Here is a 14,794-nt window from a genome sequence, read left to right on the forward strand (position 1 = left end):
TCCTCCTCTTTTTGCTGAGGAAGACTGGCCCTGAGCTAACATCTGTGCCCATCTTCCTCTACTTTATATGTGGGACACCTACCACAGCATGGCTTGCCAAGCGGTGCCATGTCCACACCTGGGATCCGAACTGGCGAACCCCAGGCCGCCGAGAAGTGGAGCGTGCGCACTTCACCGCTGCGCCACCGGGCCGGCCCTGCAACTTTCTTTTAGTTCACTTTGACATTTTTCTTGGCTTATATTTATTGCATCTCATTTTCTCTCATTTACTTTTATTTTTGTTTTTCGCCCTCCATTTTATTATAGCTTTTTTCTTTTTATGACTTTAAATCATCTTTTAAATTTCTCTTATTTACATCTTTTTTTATTGTCAAGTATCAACTCTCTTGGCTTACTCAGTGGCAAGCAGGAAGGGGTGGGACTAAGGCCTCAGGACCCTGAAGAATCTTTGAATTTCTCCTGACAGTCTCAGTGTTTTCTCCAACACCCCTCTTTAAACTTTGATCTGAGAATTCAGGAAACTCACTAACTCCTCCCCAACCCCAGTAATGAGGATTGGTACAAATGCACATCAGATTCCGGAACAGTTTTCTTCTCCGGAGTAGAAGGTTGGAGGAAGTTGCAGTCACAGGTGGGAGCTGAAGCCGCAAGAAAGGAAACAAAGGGAAGAAGCTGGAGCTTTGGAACTGGCCAGCTCACCGGGGCAGGAAAACAGCTGGGAGGCCCCATCTGCGCCCAGGTACGTTCCAGCCGTATTGGACACGAACTTTATGGCCCCGTGACCAGTTCCAGTTCCCACGGGGCAGTGTACCTGGAGCTGCCGGCTGTTTCCTGCTCAGACGTGGGTCGGCCCATGTCTGAGCCGGGTTTAGCCTGGGGTGAATTCGCCAAGAGAGGGAGAAACACTCACTTTTGCCCCGGTCATTGGGCAGTAGCCCTCTGATGCATGATGAGAAGGGAACATGGCTATTTGCAAGTTAGATTCGGTACACAGGAGAAATGCCTGCATGCAAGACGCTGATCTCTTGTAGGGACTTAATGAAACTAAAAGTAGGGGGAAAAATCCTTCCTTGGGAATGTGCTACTTTTGTTGAAAAAACTTGAAGAAGGTTTTTCTGTTCTCGGTAACCTTGGCTGACGTTAATTGGCACCTTCTTACTCAGTCGGTCAGCAATGGCTCCCCTCTTTCCCACCATTGATAACAGACATTTTTGCTATGTTCTACTTTTTAATCTTGGCAAGAAGGAACATTGGCCAAAGGACTAGCTTATTATTCAGCTTTTTATGCCAAATATTTATGAAACACGATGTGGTCAAAATTAAATGCAAAACCTTCCTGCGCTTCCTTTTCTCCATATAAGGATGGCTACGTTTCAGTTGCTCTGTGCTTGGAGCCCCCAACCGTGAAACTTGCAGGGACTTCCTTGGTCCTTGTCTTTCAGAGGTTTGGAACACATTGTCACAGTTTGGGCCACCGTGAACCAAAGAGAATGAAACTCTGGAACCACCACTGGCTTGCCGGCTGTCTCCCACCCCATCAGGTTTCTCTCTCAGGCATTCACTTGGGCCTCTCTTAAAGCCAGTCGGCCTGCATTCCTTCTGTCACTGCTGTCAGGTTTATGGAGCTAGACAGATGCGTTTAATGCAGCGGTTCTTGGTCATTTTGGGAGTAATACTTTTTTTGAGGGTTTGAGGAAAGCTAGCCTTTCCTGAGAAAAGTTCACAAAATGTGGGAACATTCCAAATGCTGCCTACAGTTCAGGCTCCCCTGGCTCCTGAAGCGCATCCCGGGACCTCAGGTTAAGAATCGTCCATAAAGGATGGGACTGTGGGCGTAATGTCAGTTTTCTTAGGTATCGTATCAGTCGGGGTTAACCAGAGAGGCAGAAGAGCAGGAGACCTATATTCAGACGTTTACTGCAGAGTTGGCTTGTGTGATCCTGGGGGCTGGCTGTGTGATTGTGTCCTTCCAAAATTCGTATGGCGAAACCCCCAGGGTGATGGTATTTTGACGTGGGGCCTTTGGCAGGTGATGAGGTCATGAGGGTGGAGCCTGCAGGAACTGGATTAGAGGCCTTATAAAAGAGACCCCAGAGAGCTCCTTTGTCTCGTCTGCCTTGTGAGGACTGGGCGAGAAAATGGCCATCTATGAACCAGGAAGCGGGCTCCCACCAGACACCAAATCTGTTGGCGCCTTGATCTTGGACCTCCCAGTCTCCAGAACTGCAAGAAATAAGTGTTTATGTTTAAGCTGGCCTGTTGATGGCTTTTGTAATAGCGGCCTCTACTAAGATGGCAAGCCTGAAATCCATAGGGCAGGCCGTCAGGAAGGGCCCTGGGCGAAGCTGATGCCTGCAGGTGGAATTTCTCCTTCCAGGAAGCCTTAGCTCTCTTCTTGAGGCCTTTCAACTGATCGAATCGAGCCCCCTAGATTATCTAGGATGGTCTCCCCCACTTAAAATCAACTGCCTATGGATTTTATTTATTTTTTTCTTCTTCTCCCCAAAGCCCCCCAGTACATAGTTGTATATTCTAGTTGTGAGTGCTTCTGGTTGTGCTACATATGAGACGCTGCCTCAACATGACCTGATGAGCAGTGCCATGTCCGCGCCCAGGATCCGAACTGGCGAAACCCTGGGCTGTCAAAGCGGAGCGCACGAACTTAACCACTCGGCCACAGGGCCAGCCCCTGCCTGTGGATTTTGATCATGTCGGCAAATTGTCTTCACAGCAGCACCTGGATTAGTGTTTGATTGAATGGCTGGGGACTGTAGCCCAGCCAAGAGGACGTGTATAACTGCCCATCGCAAGGACGAAGGTATCACAGTTATGTAGAAAACAGCTTTGCTCCTAGAAGATGCATGGCGAAATATTTAAGGTGAAGAATCACGACGTCTGCAACTTAGGCTCATGTAGCTTACGAAATATGCATATGGAGAGAGCAGATGTGGCAAAGGGGAATGACTGTGCCATGTAGATGGAGGGGATATGAGGGTCACTGAGTGTTCTGTCAATTTTTCTGCATGTTTGAAGTTTTTATAGTGAAATTTGTGAACTAAAGTGGTCCGATCTGCCTGGCACGGTGTTGCTGGCCCATGGCATGCACTCGATAAGTGTTGCATGAATTAAATTGGATAAAGGACAGCAATTCACTCACAACCAAAGAGGTCAGCAAGATAATGTGGCCGGGCTTGTAGTAATAAGAGACTTCCCTGCTCGTCCTCTATCCTCGTTCACAGTAATTCCATTGATAAATAACTAATAGCTAAGGCGTTTCTTGAGGTGAGTGGAGGCTGTATGACGTAGCAAAGGAAATATTAAAATAGGAGCCAGGAAGAAGAAAAGAAAGACAACCCTATCAAGTTTACTTTGGAAAAAATGACCTCAGGTTAAGCCAATGATACCTTTGAGTGTTAGGGCTGAAGAAATCCTAGATCTGAATGCATGATGTCAGGGGAGCAAGGCTTCTTTCACTTTTGGTTCCTGCTGTCTAGATGCTGGCTCTATTGTCACCATCACACTTCCAGGGACTCCCTGAGACTCGGCCCCGGGGTCGTGCCATCTCTGCACACACAGGACTTTTCAGCATGTTGGGATGGGCCCTCCCCTGGGTGAGCTGCACTGCAGACTTCCGTCAGTGACCTCAGGTTTCCTCCTGCACTGCCAGCTAGGCTCGGGGGCCTCTGGGTCCAGGAGCCGGGGTGGTAAACACAGGACCTGCAGTAAAGGCTTGTGTTTTTGCTGACTCACAGCGTGAGGATTTAATTGGCACGACCCCTCCTGCGGAGGGAAGCATGCGAATCCTGCAGCCTGTGTTAAGTGCTTCCAACCAAAAGGCACAAATCACATCCCACTGCAAAGGCTCCAGCCCTGCCTGCTCAGCCAGTGCCCCTTTCACAGTTCGGGGGCAGCAAGAGAGGAAAAGCATCCAGCAGGAAAGCACAGCCAGAAGGAGCGGGTGGTCCCAGGGCAGCTGTCCAGAACCACTGATCAACCTGCAGGAGTGGGGTCTTCTTTTCTCTGTAAAAGTCTGGGGAGATGTCAATGGAACCCTAGAAAAGGCATCCAGGATGCCAGCTGTTCTTCTTGATGAGCCCTTCCCCGGTTCTCTCAGTCACTTGGCTTTCTACTGTCCTGTCCCCCTCCTGCCCCTGCCCCCTCTGCCCCTCTACCCCTTACCTCCTCTTCTTTCCCTTTTCCTCTCTCAGCAACTGAATGCTTCATATTCATGCTATTGTTTACGTCTTTTGTTTATCACTCTTCTAACACTATCTCTAAGATTTTAAAATTTTTCCTCTTGAAATAATTTCACCCACAAAAAAATTGCAAAAAATGGTACAAAAAATTCCCAGATACCCTTCACACAGGTCCTCCAAATAGTAGCATCTGAATAACCAAATTTTTTAAAAGATAAAAATTTTCATAGAGAATGCCATGCATCTGGCTCAGAGTGAAAACAGTCTGAGATCACACACGAGAAGTCTCCTTCTTCCCCGTCCTCATCCGTTCTGTCTCTCTGCCTCTCCTCTTCCACAGGCAACTGTGAAAGCTGCTTCCGTAGTCTGTCAGTGTTTTTAGGCAAATATTAGCAAATACGCATCTTTCTCCTTAAACAAATGGCAATATCAGGCACATTGTTCTACAGTTGACTTTTCTCACCTAAAGTTATGTCCCAGAGATGTTTCCACATCGGTACTCAGCATTCGCATCCTTTTGTCTACTATGTAATTTTCCATTGTGTGAATGTCTTGGTCCGTTCTGGCTGTTCTAACAAAATATCACAGACTGAATAGCTTATAGGCAAAAGAAATTTATTTCTCACAGTTTCGGAGGCTGGCAGTATGAGCTCAGGTGCTGGTGTGGCCAGGGGAGGGCCTGCTTCTGGGTCACAGGCTTCTGGTGTCCTCACATGGTGGGAGGGGGAGGGGAGCTCTCTGGGCCGGCCCCTTTTATCAGGGCGCTAATCCCATTCACGGGTCTCCACCCTCGTGACCTTAGCACCTCCCAAAGGCCCCACCTCCTGACACCATCACACTGGGCATGAGGATTCCAACATGTGAATTTGGGGGGGCACATTCAGACCACGGCAGTGGATGCATCTCAGTCTGTTCAACCAGTTCCCTACGATGGAAGCTATCGTTTGGCAGGTTTTCTTTTTTTTTTATTACTTGCGGTAGAATACATCCTAAGTGATACCCCGTCAGTAAAGGGCAGGATCAGGGGAAGAAGCCCCAGGAAACCTCTCAGTGGTGGGACGAGTTTCACCAGGCTCGTGCATTGCACAGCTCTGGGTCATCCTCGGCCCTAATTGCGGATTTAATTGCTGGGGGCTGGTTGTGAGGTGAAGTAAAGCACTGGAAGCACAAAAGGAAACCAGGCCGCATTGTCCATCCTTCGGAACCTGGTTACAAAGGGTGAACGAACAAGGTGCTCTGTAACGGGCACTTGAGTATTGTCTCGTAATGAAGAGTCCTGCATGCCTAGAAAGGGCAGCAGGCACGGAGAGAGAGGAGTGGGATCCAACCTGCAGAACGACAGATTTCTCAGAGAAAGTGCTGTGGCCCCTCCTGCCTCAGGATCAGACCCCCAGATTCACAAGACGAGGAGGGGGGCTCTTCCTTGGCCTGGCAGTTGGTGGCCGGGGCCAAAGCTTAGACAAAGAAGCCCTGTGTTCCCTACATTCTACAGAGAAAGACGCCAAGGAGCCTCTGAAAATCGGGGCCAATCTCTAGCTCCTCCTACCCCCCAGCCATTGCCCCAGTGCTCTTTGCCATGTTTAGAGGCTGGCAGGGGTAGGAGAGAGGGTGGGAGGTGGGGGCCAGTGGAGAAAGCAAAGTATTAGGGTGTGAGCCATCAGTTTATGGGGGCGGAGAGTGTTGTGGCCATTCCCATGCAACTCCAGAGTCAGGTGAAGGGATCTTGGGGGTCACTTGTAAAGACAGGGGTCCTGTAGGAAGAGTGGGTGGTCATTGTGTTTGTTTTCTATTATTGTTATAGCAAATTACTGCAAATTTAGTAGCTTCAAACACCACACGTTTATTAATTTCTGGCTTTGGGAGTCTGAAATCAACCTCAGTGAGCGGAAGTCATGGTGCCGGCAGGGCTGTGTTCCTTCTCTCACCCCGATTCCATCGTCCCAGGGCTTCTGACTTGACCCTCCTCTCTCATTAGGACCCCTGTGATGACATGGCGCCAACCTGGATAATCCAGGATAATCTCCCCATCTCAAGATCCTTAATTTAACTACATCTGCAAAGTCTCTTTTACCGTGTAAGTAACATAGCCACAGGTTCCATGGGTCAGGACATGGACATCTTGGGAGGCCATTCTTGAGCCAATCACAGTCGTAGTTCCTTGACGGGACACTGACTCCAGCGCTGGGCTTGTGGAACTGCCCTCCACCTCCCTGAGCAGGGCAAGAGAGAATTGGGGAGGGCTGGTGGAATTGAGGGGGGGTGGGCATGGGGCAGCCGTCACTGACTGGTTAGACAAGGAGATGAGCATTCCCAGGGGGTCCAGAGAGCTGCCCGCTAGGTGAGGGGGACCCCAGAAGCAAGATCCTTTGGGCAAGACTGCCGCAGGCAGGAGCCAAGGGGATGGATGAGGTGAGCTGGGAGCCAAATCTCCCATCAGGGAGCTCCACGTGGGTGCAGGAGAGAGAGCAGACCACCACATCTCACCACGTCAGCCCTGCGGTCACAGCCTGCTTGGTTATTTGGAAGGGAAAAGCTTTGCATCTAGCATAAGCTGGGGAGGGATAAATGCACGGACTTTTTGGTAACTTCTGATAACTAGGAAGCTAGATCAGCTTGAGATGTCAGGCCACCCAGTGTAGAAAGAGGAGACCACACTTGACAGTTGAGTTCAGGGATGGAACAAAACCCACGACTATTTCATGTTTGCACTACAAGCAAGGGCAGGCTCAATAAACTGGTCACCTGTCTTCATGTCGGAGAGACTGAAGAGTCTTAAGAAGAGTAAGTCACAGCAGCTCTCTTTGCGTGGTTGCCACTTGCAGCGCCTCCAGAATTAGCATTTGCCCTCTGGAGCCAGACTGCTCCTCGTCACGTGTGGCTATCGGCATGGCTGAAGAGTGTGGAGCCACTTCCGGCTGAGCTAGAGACGAAGTTCTGCAGTTGAATGGTACTTGGTTGACACTCCTTGCAGGTTTACTTTTCTAGAGGGAACATCATCTGGGCCTCAAGCTCACCTGGAAGGAGGCATTGGAAAATTTTCTATCACCGAGCTTTCTTCCTGATCACTTACTGCTTTCCTGCAACCCTGAGTTCTTGCCTTCTGAGAGTTTCTTTTTCTTTTTCTTTTTTTTGAGGAAGATTAGCCTTGAGCTAACATCTGCATTCAATCCTCCTTTTTTTGCTGAGGAAGACTGGCCCTGAGCCAACATCCGTGCCCATCTTCCTCTACTTTATATGTGGGATGCCTGCCACAGCATGGCATGCCAAGCGGTGCCATGTCCGCACCCAGGATCCAAACCAGCGAACCCTGGGCTGCCAAAGTGGAACGTGTGAACTTAACTGCTGTGCCACTGGACTGGCCCCTGTTTTCTGAGAATTTCACGGGAGGCTGGAGAGCAGAGCTGTTGGGAGGGCAGGTTTAGGGTCAGACAGTCCTAGTTTATCACTACCAGGTGTGTGACCTTGAGCAGGTTTCTTAACCTTTTGTGCAGACATACCTCACACAGGTGACAAAGCACAAATGGCTCTTGGCAGAGGTTGGGCCCTCCTCCATATCTCGGGTATGGGGGACCACACTCCATGAACTGCCCCAACCTCGCCTGTGAGTTTCAAGGAAAAGAGGTCTCGGACTGAATCCTGCACGTGGACGTTTCTAGGCAGCAGGTGCAAACAGGCACGCTCCCTCTTCAGGGAGCTTCCTGCAGTCCCAGCTCTCGAGGCCTCCTAGTGCTCCCTGCGTGAAGCTTGCCTCTGAGACAAAGGTGAGTATGTTCTAGCGGCCAGATTCCGTGAACCGTTGTGCTGGATTCAGGCGACCAAGAATCCTCTGGAATCAGCAGCGGACATGGGACCCTTTACAAGGCTTGATCAGCCTTGGGGGTCATCGATCAAAGTTAAGTTTCTTACATGCCTTTCATGTCTGTCTGTTCTTTAAATTATTTTAGTCATCCTTATATCTTGACCAAACTGTTAGTTTTACCCATGGAAACGCATTTTTAACCTCCGTTATGCTAATAAAAAACTTCAAGTGCTGGTTAGAGATAAAAATAGCTACGGAGATTATAGAGCCCCCCTCTGGAGTGGGGCCTTTGATGAAATGCCAGCAAACCACCCCTGGAGTGTATACTCCTGATTAGGGCAGGCCTGTGGCGAGGGTGTGTCCTCATCCAGCTGATCCACACAGCTAGAGATGCTGTGTGTGTTGAAACATCATAAAGCAAACTGCAGGTGACGGGGTACCCCCACACCTGGTTTCCTCTCCTGTAAAATGAGGATTATAGTACCCACCCAACGCGGTTGTCACCACACTATTAAGCTGTGAGACAGCTGAGTGTGGTGTCAGCTCAGGAAGCATTAGCTGATGTCATTTTTTGCTCAGATACACGCAAGCACACTTTTTTGAAAAACAGTGTTCCCATTGAACACTTTGATGTTGACGTCTAAAATTTTTCATTGCAGATTTATGTCATATCAAAGGATGTAATTTCTGGCGCATGGTAATTATTATTTTTAATTCAAACTGCTGTATTGATCTTTTAAATGTATCCAATGGAATCTAAATGCCAGAATGATTCGATGCCTGCCATCCTTATTCTAAAAACACATGAACAAACTTTTCTTTCATGTGAAAGCCTTCTGTAATATTTAAAGTAGGACATTTTAGTTCTTTACTTTTTCTCTTTGAACTTGCATTTCTATTCCACTTACCCTACAAAATTTTATTCTAGCATAATATATTGCTATGCTTGAAAGTCTTTTATTAATTTCCCGATTGTGTTTTCTGCAACACACACATATATATGTAAATAAAAGTTTTATAGTTCATTTTATTTCCTGTTACCTTAAGGCTCTAAATGTTAAAAATGTTTAGATTGGGTTATCATTATAGTTATTTTTTTATGTACGGTTAATCAAAATAGTATAAATGTATTGTAAATTTTGTTAAACACGTACTAAAGAAAAATTAAACTTGTATTAAAAATAAACTTAATATGATTTTTTTCAATTAATTCATGTATCTGGGTGAATATTGTTTATTTTTAGAATGAGACGAGGCTTAGCACCGATTGCTTTCCTGTTTTTATTTTTATTGATATAAGAGAGGAGAAGATTCATTCATGTGTGAGGAGATGGGAGAGGAAGGAATCTTGCCACAGCAATGGCACTCAATTCTTTGAACTCTGCACATTGCAAGGGATATTGTAACAACTGCTGAGAAATAACTTGTATGCTAGATTCGGAAAGCCATGACGTTACTGTTTAAATCACGTGGAACTGGTAGAATTGATTTATCTGCTCCCCCTGGCGAGGAACGGCGACTAGCTGAGGCGTTTGCTGAGGGCATCAGGAGTATGAAAGCTAAGAACTGTAAGTACCCGCCCCTTTGCACAAATGTGATGCTTGTGGGTCTTCCTTTCTTATTCTAATATATATCAACCATAAATTTTTCTTTTTCCTCCCTTCTTATCCTTTTATCATCTAACATAAAATGTGTCAGTAGTATTTATCTTTATATCTCGGAATGTAATTTATAGGATAGCAAAAGGGAGGGAGAATTAGCAGGAGAGAATGAACGCCCCCCCAGAAAACCCGTCCTTGGGGCATTAGTGTGGGGGATTGTTGTTGGACCATCTGTATGACTTTGCTCTTGTCTTTATGTGCAGACTAAGTGTGGTTTAAGGAAGCGTCCGGGTGCCAAGCTGACCAGAGGTAAACTGCTGTGGTTTTGAAATATGTCAAGTTGTTGTTAATGCCAACAGGTGGATCCCGACTCCTATTGGCCGGGTCCATGGCATATCTCCCAGCATCACAGCGACAGGCAGCGCCACAGTGTGACACTCGACAGATCCAGATCTGGGTGTGGCTCCCTGAGCAGACCTGAGCAATGCGAGCAGAATATTAACCCCTAGACCGGCAGGGTTGATGTGTGTCAAACTGACGAGGCTGGAACCCATTGCCTGGAACTCCCTTTCCTGTGTTTCTGGTTAGGGCGCTCCACAGGGAGATTCTCGGGGCACTTGGAGGGTGGAAGTGAAGCAGCCACCATTTTGTAGCTCACACAGGGTGTCATTTATCTGAGGGCTCACCTCGTTGGCAAGAGGCAACCCTGGGTCCCCATTAGCATTTCTGACTCCTGGGCACAGTTGTGTGTTTAGTGACACGAGGAAAGGCCCTGGCAGAGCAGGACACCATTAAGGTCAGAGACAATAAGAACTGAGGTAGGGGCCAGTCTGCTTTTGTGGGTCCCAGCGTGTTCTTGCTCTCCCCAACTTTTCGTCCATCTTCCTGTCCTAACTGCCTGTCCAGCACCAGTCAGGAAGACAAGAACCTTGCTGTGATGCTTAATTTTATGTGTCAACCTAACTGGGCTAAGGGATGCCCAGAGAGCTGGGAAAACATTGCTGGGTGTGTCTGTGAGGGTGTTTCTGGAAGAGATTAGCATTTGAATTGGTGAACTGGGTAAAGCACATAGTCCTCCCTTGTGGGTGCGCATCATCCAGTCCACTGAGGGCCTGAGTAGAACAGAAAGGTGGAGGAAGGGCAAATTCGCTTTCTCAGCTTGAGCTGAGACGTCCATCTCCTGCCCTCAGAATTCAGCGCTCCTGTTCTCAGACTTTCGGACTTAGATTGGGACCTACACCATTAGCCCCGGTTCTAGGCTCCAGCCTCAGACTGAAAGATGCCAGTGGCTTCCTGGGTCTCCAGCTTGCAGGTGGCAGATGGTGGGACTGACTCCTTGGCCTCCATAACTGCGTGAGCCAATTCCTACAGCAGATCTCTCCTCTCCATATATATTTATCCCATTGGTTCTGCTTCTCTGGGGAACTCTAACACACTTAAAGAGACTACTGAACCAGCTCCCCAAATCACGTGGGGTCCACTTCCTGTAACAAACCCCATCTTAATGGTTCCGCGTCTTTGATAGAACCCTGACTGATATGGCAAATTATGAAAATAAATTAAAGTCAATATGCTATTTTAAAAAATTTGCTATAATGCAGTGCAATCTGTGGCTTACATTATAAGTTATTTTATTGTTGAAGCCAATAGTTTGATAAAGGCAGGGTATTCCTCTTGTAATTGAGTATGGGAGAAATGAGAACCCTGGTGTTCTGTCTTGGAGAATAATTATATTAGAATTCAGCATAATAATCTAAAATAACTTTGATAATTTTTTTGGACACTATAATCAAAGTTTTCCAATTTATTTTATAAAAGATAAAGATAAATACCACTAAAAACTAATTGGTTCAACAACTATGATATAATTTTATTTTTTGTTAATAGGAGATTAAAAATATTAAACATTTTATAAAATGAAACAAATGAGATTTTACTCTAATTAAAATAAATGTTTTATGATATATAATAAAATATGTTGTAAGTAGACTATTAACAATATACATTGAATCTGAGAAAGTGTTATCCATAGGTTAATGCCAATGTATCTTGAAACTCTGACAAATCTGGAAAATGTTCTTGTTGCATTTAAAAGAATCAGCATCACTAACCTCTACTGTTCTGGCTGCTCAAAGTTGCTTTTCTTTCCAGCTAACGACAAGTTCTAGGCATGAGTACTGAGAATACCAGAAAATGTTTGCTTGTGTTTAAATACATGAAAAAAAGTTATTTTTAGTATTCAGAATTTCTGATTAATGCTCTCTTTGCTTCTTGTCATGAAATTCTCCCTCAGATGATTCATCCTTTGAAAATAGGCTGAAGAAAAAAATGGACAAGAGATATAAACGAACAGTCCACAGCAAAAGAGTTGCAAATCTCTTATTATCACAAGGAAAAATGTTTAGTTTCATCCAAAATGAGAGAAATGCAAGGTAAAACGACACTGAGAGACGTGACGCTCTCGGAGAAGCGAGAGGGAGCCCCGGGGTGTGTGACGGGTTAGCTGATGATGGAGATGGATATGCAAGATTCCGAGCTGGGGATTCAGGCAGAGGGAGGAGCCCTGGCTTCACAGTGGCTGTGACGGATGAAGAGGACACCTGCTGCCGGCCTTAGTGGTGTGGGAGAGCAAACAGCTCCCCTGGAGATGGCTAAGAAAACAACTCAAGACGAGAAAAGAATGATAATAAAAACCACTCTGTCAAGATGCAAAACTGACCAAAAAAATCAAAACTTTGACAATTCTGTTGACAAGATTGTAGGGAAATATAAGCTCTTTTATGTTGCTAGTGGGAGTGCAAAATGGTACACCCCCTACGGAGGGGATTTGACCAAATCTGGCAATATTACACATGCATTTACCTCCTATCCCAGCAACTCTACTTCTAGAACTCCATTTTAAAGACTCACTAACAAAATACAAAATGATGTATGGATATAAAAACTCTTATTGCAACACTAAACTCTAAGTCCAAATGGAAAGAATGCCAGCGTCAATAAATAAGGACGAGTTGAATAACTATGGTACCCACTCACGATGAATACTGTGCAGCCATAAAAGGAAAGGGAATACTATAGGACAAATAGTCCATTTCTTTCAGTAAGTAAGTGTCAGGAATAAAAAAGGAGAAATGGAAACTGTTAAAGGTGAGAGTAGATTTAATGCAGTCAAATACAATGCATGGACTTTGTTTGGATCCTAATTCCAACAAACCTACTGGAAAAAGACATTTTTGAGATAATTAGGAAAATTTAAATATGGTCTGGGTATTAGACGATATTAAGGAATCATTATCTTTGTTAAGTGTGATACTGACATTGTGCTTACATTTATACAAAGGTATAGAAAGACGTATCTGTTAAGATATGTACTGAAATAGTCATAGGTGAGAAGATATGTAAGGTATGGTATTTGCTTCAAAATATTCCTTCCCCACTAACAATAAAGTGTGTGTGTGTGTGTTTGTGTGTATGTCTGCGTAAGTGTGTGCAAGGAAATAAACAAAAGAAGGGTGGCAGATGCTGATTATTGTCGAGGCAGGGTGATGGGTACTTGGTTTATTACACTGTTCTCCCTGTTTTTGTATGTGTTTGAAATTTCCATTATAGAAAGTTAAATGTTTTAAAATGAAAACAGAGAGATAGAGTCTTGTTAAATAAAAATTATTATTCCCACCCTCCACTCTACCATATATTTTAATTCCCAACATCCCAACACAAGCAAAAATACTCAGTTACATTTCAAAATTACAGTTCTATTTAACAGACCCCCTAACCCCTCGGCTTTCCCTGTTCTGAATTGAGGGCACCCCCACGCCAGCTGGCCTGTTTTAAGGCTGAGCGTCTCCTTTAACAGAGCAATGCGTAAGACAGAGAAAGACAGGAGGAGTTATGGGTTCTGATTAATTCTTTAAAGAAGACACCCCTTTTATGTCCTCAGAGGTTTTTGTCCCCTAGGGCCACACAACCGTGGATTTGTGATGGGTGAAAGATTTGGGATGGAGAGGGCTGTTGAGAATCAGCCACCTTTCCCAGGTGGATTGGTTTTGGCAGGCACACAGCAAGCACAGGGTCTGGAAACCAGGCGCCTTCAAAGGACCCATGCCTGCCCTGGTGCCTCTGGGAGGGTCTCTGTCTGTCATGCCAAGGCTGCTGATCCATGGCCCAGTGCTGGTTCTCCGCATCGCCTCATGTCCTGCTTCTTGGCTGCTGTCAGGGTGGTCTCTGGCCAGGTCGCAGTAGAGGGTGGCAGTTTGTGCCCTGTCCAAAGGCACCAGAGTGTGAGGATAAGGTGGAAGTCCAGCCCCGGGGTCCTCAGGCCAGCAGACTGGCAAGGAAGGGGCTTCGTGTAACTCACCTGCCGGGAAGTTTTCTGTAATTTACACAGAGGCCCCATGCGCACTAGCGGAGGCCCCACCCTGGGCGTCCAGATCTCACGTTCTTCTTCCAGTCCCACCACCTTCGCAGTATCAGGGCTCTGGGCCTCTGCCGGTAGGAGCCCAGAATCGTCTGCAGTTTGGGGGTCCAGCGCCGTTGTGTTGATTGTGGAAGTGGTGGCCGGAGGGGGTCTTTCATACGGTCTACTTAGTTGTGGTCAGAGGCAGCATGTGCGGAGTCTCGGGGAACCCCCGAATGCAATACAATCTTCCTCCTGCTCTCCCTCTCTCCTGCAAACTCTCACCCTCGTGGCAAAGAGAGATGCTCTCTGTGTCCTAAAAATTATGCATGGGTCCACTTCACAATTTAGATACACAATGCTTGTTACAGAAATACTTTTAGAAATGACATGTTGCTGATTATAAAAATAATACAAGTTCATTGTAAAAAAAAACTTAGAAATTTTGTGACTAAAGACAAAAAATTCTGCATTCAGAATAAGTGTTTTTAACACTTTGGCGTTTTCTCACTATCTCCTTTTTATGCATAGATCTCTCTGGAGCTATATTTGACAAGGTTGGAATAAACTGTATCAACAGTTTTACAACCTGCTTCTGTCATTAAGTCTTTGAACACGTTTTTTGTTTTGTTTTTGATAGTTGAAGAATCTATCAGGAAAGGCCCTGTGCTGGGCTGTGGGGTATACGGCATGTATATATGAATTTCTGTAGGCATGGTTATATTTTCCAGCTTGTTCCCAAAAGTAGAGAGACAAAAGATGTTATCTCTGCCCTCCCAGACTTTGCAATCTACTAGAAGAA

The 14,794-nt window shown here is 46.0% G+C and overlaps 2 long non-coding RNA genes across 2 annotated transcripts; both read left to right on the top strand.

Annotated features, from left to right (window-relative positions):
* The first annotated feature begins 603 nt into the window (after positions 1-603).
* LOC138918283 (uncharacterized) lies at positions 604-7,957 on the top strand. Its single transcript, XR_011427409.1, has 3 exons — positions 604-739; positions 6,172-6,270; positions 7,019-7,957. It is a non-coding gene; the product is annotated as an uncharacterized lncRNA (long non-coding RNA).
* Positions 7,958-8,561: 604 nt separating this feature from the next.
* LOC138918282 (uncharacterized) lies at positions 8,562-13,271 on the top strand. Its single transcript, XR_011427408.1, has 4 exons — positions 8,562-8,692; positions 9,296-9,563; positions 9,860-9,905; positions 11,890-13,271. It is a non-coding gene; the product is annotated as an uncharacterized lncRNA (long non-coding RNA).
* The last annotated feature ends 1,523 nt before the right edge of the window (positions 13,272-14,794 follow it).

The sequence above is a fragment of the Equus caballus genome, chromosome 16 (genome assembly GCF_041296265.1).
Source record: "Equus caballus isolate H_3958 breed thoroughbred chromosome 16, TB-T2T, whole genome shotgun sequence".
Classification (NCBI taxonomy): domain Eukaryota; kingdom Metazoa; phylum Chordata; class Mammalia; order Perissodactyla; family Equidae; genus Equus; species Equus caballus.